Genomic DNA, 4,104 nt, shown 5'->3' on the forward strand with positions numbered 1-4,104 from the left:
CTTGGGACTGTCACCTGACGTGCTGAAACTACCTCTGAGCCCGTTTCACCTGTCAGCTTGGGACTTCCAGAACCCTGCCTTGTTGAGCCAGACACGCTAGCCTGCTGCAACACAGACCCAGGGTCTGAACCACATCCCAAAAGCTGCAGGTTTCAACTGAAAACCACTCAGCAGGTACTCCTGTCTCCAGCACCCAGACACCCAGCTTCCAATGGGATCCAGACCGCAAATAAATCCATTTTTACTCTGTATAAAGCTTATACAGGGTAAACTCATAAATTGTCTGCCCTCTAGAACACTAAGAGAGATATGCACAACTCTTTGCTCCCCCAGGTATTAATCACTTAATGCATCCGACGAAGTGGGCATTCACCCACGAAAGCTTGTGCTCCAATACATCTGTTAGTCTTAAAGGTGCCACAGGACTCTCTGTTGCTTAAGACAGAACAAAGTAAGTCACCAAGTAAAATAAAACAAAACACACAAGTCTAAGCCTAATACATTTAAGAAACCAAATACAGGTAAATCTCACCCTCAGATGTTCCAATAAGCTTCTTTCACAGACTAGACTCCTTCCTAGTCTGGGCCAAATCCTTTCCCCTGGTACAGCTCTTGTTCCAGCTCGGGTGGTGTCAAGGTTCCTTCCCCACTCTGAACTTTAGGGTACAGATGTCGGGACCTGCATGAAAACCTCTAAGCTTCTCTACCAGCTTAGATCTGCTTTTGCTGCCACCACTTCCAATGTGCTAACTCCCTTCCCTGGGTAGCCTTGAGAGACTCTTCCACCAATTCCCTGGTGAACACTGATCCAAAACCCCTTTGATCTTAAAACAAGGAGGAATTAATCATTTCCCCCCCCCCCTTCCCTTTCTCCCCATCAATTCCTGGTGAGTCCAGATCAATCCCCTTGGATCTTAGAACAAGGAAAAAATCAATCAGGTTCTTAAAAAGAAGGCTTTTATTTAAAGAAAGAAAGATAAAAATCATCTCTGTAAAATCAGGATGGAAAATAACTTTACAGGGTAATCAAACTTAAAGAGCCCCTCTAGCCTTAGGTTCAAAGTTACAGCAAACAGAGATAAACACTCTAGCAAAAGGTACATTTACAAGTTGAGAAAACAAAGATAAAACTAACACACCTTGCCTGGCTGTTACTTACAAGTTTGAAATATGAGAGACTTGTTCAGAAAGATTTGGAGAGCATGGATTGATGTCTGGTCCCTCTTAGTCTAGAACAGCTTCCCTCCTAGTAGCTTTTTCAAGGACATTGTCTTCCTGAGTGCTGCTTGTTTATGCAAAGCCTCAGAGCTGTGAATACCTCATTGTTTACTTACAGCAGAATAAACAATACTTAATCCATTAATTATGTGAGCAGGGCTCCTTTTATAGATTCATAGACTCTAGGACTGGAAGGGACCTCGAGAGGTCATCGAGTCCAGTCCCCTGCCCTCATGGCAGGACCAAATACTGTCTAGACCATCCCTGATAGACATTTATCTAACCTACTCTTAAATATCTCCAGAGATGGAGATTCCACAACCTCCCTAGGCAGTTTATTCCAGTGTTTAACCACCCTGACAATTAGGAACTTTTTCCTAATGGCCAACCTAAACCTCCCTTGCTGCAGTTTAAGCCCATTACTTCTTGTTCTATCCTTAGAGGCTAAAATGAACAAGTTTTCTCCCACTTCCTTATGACACCCTTTTAGATACCTGTAGACTGCTATCATGTTCCCTCTGTCTTCTCTTTTCCAAACTAAACAAACCCAATTCTTTCAGCCTTCCTTCATAGGTTATATTCTCTAGACCTTTAATCATTCTTGTTGCTCTTCTCTGGACCCTCTCCAATTTCTCCACATCTTTCTTGAAATGCAGTGCCCAGAACTGGACACAATACTCCAGTTGAGGCCTAACCAGCGCAGAGTAGAGCGGAAGAATGACGTCTCGTGTCTTGCTCACAACACACCTGTTAATGCATCCCAGAATCATGTTTGCTTTTTTTGCAACAGCATCACACTCTTGACTCATATTTAGCTTGTGGTCCACTATAACCCCTAGATCCCTTTCTGCCATACTCCTTCCTAGACAGTCTCTTCCCATTCTATATGTATAAAACTGATTGTTCCTTCCTAAGTGAAGTACTTTGCATTTGTCTTTATTAAACTTCATCCTGTTTACCTCAGACCATTTCTCCATTTGTCCAGATCAATTTGAATTTTGACCCTATCCTCCAAAGCAGTTGCAATCCCTCCCAGTTTGGTATCATCTGCAAACTTAATAAGCGTACTTTCTATGCCAATATCTAAGTCGTTGATGAAGATATTGAACAGAGCCGGTCCCAAAACAGACCTCTGCGGAACCCCACTCGTTATACCTTTCCAGCAGGATTGGGAACCATTAATAACTACTCTCTGAGTACAGTTATCCAGCCAGTTATGCACCCACCTTATAGTAGCCCCATCTAAGTTATATTTGCCTAGTTTATCGATAAGAATATCATGCGAGACCGTATCAAATGCCTTACTAAAGTCTAGGTAGACCACATCCACCGCTTCTCCCTTATCCACAAGACTCGTCATCCTATCAAAGAAAGCTATCAGATTGGTTGGACATGATTTGTTCTTCACAAATCCATGCTGCCTATTCTCTATCACCTTACCACCTTCCAAGTGTTTGCAGATGATTTCCTTAATTACTTGCTCCATTATCTTCCCTGGCACAGAAGTTAAACTAACTGGTCTGTAATTTCCTGGGTTGTTTTTATTTCCCTTTTTGTAGATGGGCACTATGTTTGCCCTTTTCCAGTCTTCTGGAATCTCTCCTGTTTCCCATGATTTTCCAAAGGTAATAGCTAGAGGCTCAGATACCTCCTCTGTTAGCTCCTTGAGTATTCTAGGATGCATTTCATCAGGCCCTGGTGACTTGCAGGCATCTAACTTTTCTAAGAGATTTTTAACTTGTTCTTTCTTTATTTTATCTTCTAAACCTACCCCCTTCCCATTAGCATTCACTATGTTAGGCATTCGTTCAGACTTCTCGGTGAAGACCGAAACAAAGAAGTCATTAAGCATCTCTGCCATTTCCAAGTTTCCTGTTACTGTTTCTCCCTCCTCACTGAGCAGTGAGCCTACCCTGTGTTTGGTCTTCCTCTTGCTTCCAATGTATTGATAAAAAGTCTTCTTGTTTCCCTTTATTCCCGTAGCTAGTTTGAGCTCATTTTGTGCCTTTGCCTTTCTAATCTTGCCTCTGCATTCCTGTGTTGTTTGCCTATATTCATCCTTTGTAATTTGTCCGAGCTTCCATTTTTTATTACTCCTTTTTATTTTTTAGATCATGCAAGATCTCGTGGTTAAGCCAAGGTGGTCTTTTGCCACATTTTCTATCTTTCCTACCCAGCGGAATAGCTTGCTTTTGGGCCCTTAATAGTGTCCTGTTGAAAAATTGCCAACTCTCCTCAGTTGTTTTTCCCCCTCAGTCTTGATTCCCATGGGACCTTACCTATCATCTCTCTGAGCTTTAGGGTTACCATCCGTCCGGGTTTCCCCGGACATGTCCGGCTTTTTCAGCTTTAAATGGCCGTCCGGGGGGGATTTCTAATAAAGTAGAAATGTCCGGGATTTCCCCCTTCCCCTCATGCAGAGTGCGGCATGGCTGATTGGATGGCTGGGCCTGATTGAAAGCCGCTCGCAGCCACTGGGGCCTCTAGCAGCCAGAGTCCCTCCCCCTCCCCCACTCCCTCTTTCCCCGCAGAGCAGCACGGCACAGTGTTTGGGTCCACGTGGAGCCCGCAGCTCTCCCTCTGCCAGGTGAGCGGGGGAGCAGGGCAGGTGGGGGGGGTGCAGAGGCTGCAGGGCGAGGAGGAGCAGGGCAGGCGGGGGGGTGCAGAGGCTGCAGGGGCAGGGGGGTGCAGGGGCTGCAGGGCGAGTGGGGAGCAGGGGGCACAGAGGCTGCAGGGGTAGGGGGTGCAGGGCAAGTGGGGAGCAGGGGGAACAGAGGCTGCAGGGGCAGGGGGGTGCAGAGGCAGGGCAGGCGGGGGGGTGCAGGGGCTGCAGGGGCAGAGGGGCGCAGAGGCTGCAGGGGCAGGGGGGGGCAGGGGCAGGGCAGG

This window comes from Terrapene carolina, unplaced genomic scaffold, assembly GCF_002925995.2.
Source record: "Terrapene carolina triunguis isolate 2854851 unplaced genomic scaffold, T_m_triunguis-2.0 Scaffold35022, whole genome shotgun sequence".
In the NCBI taxonomy this organism is placed as follows: Eukaryota; Metazoa; Chordata; order Testudines; family Emydidae; genus Terrapene; species Terrapene triunguis.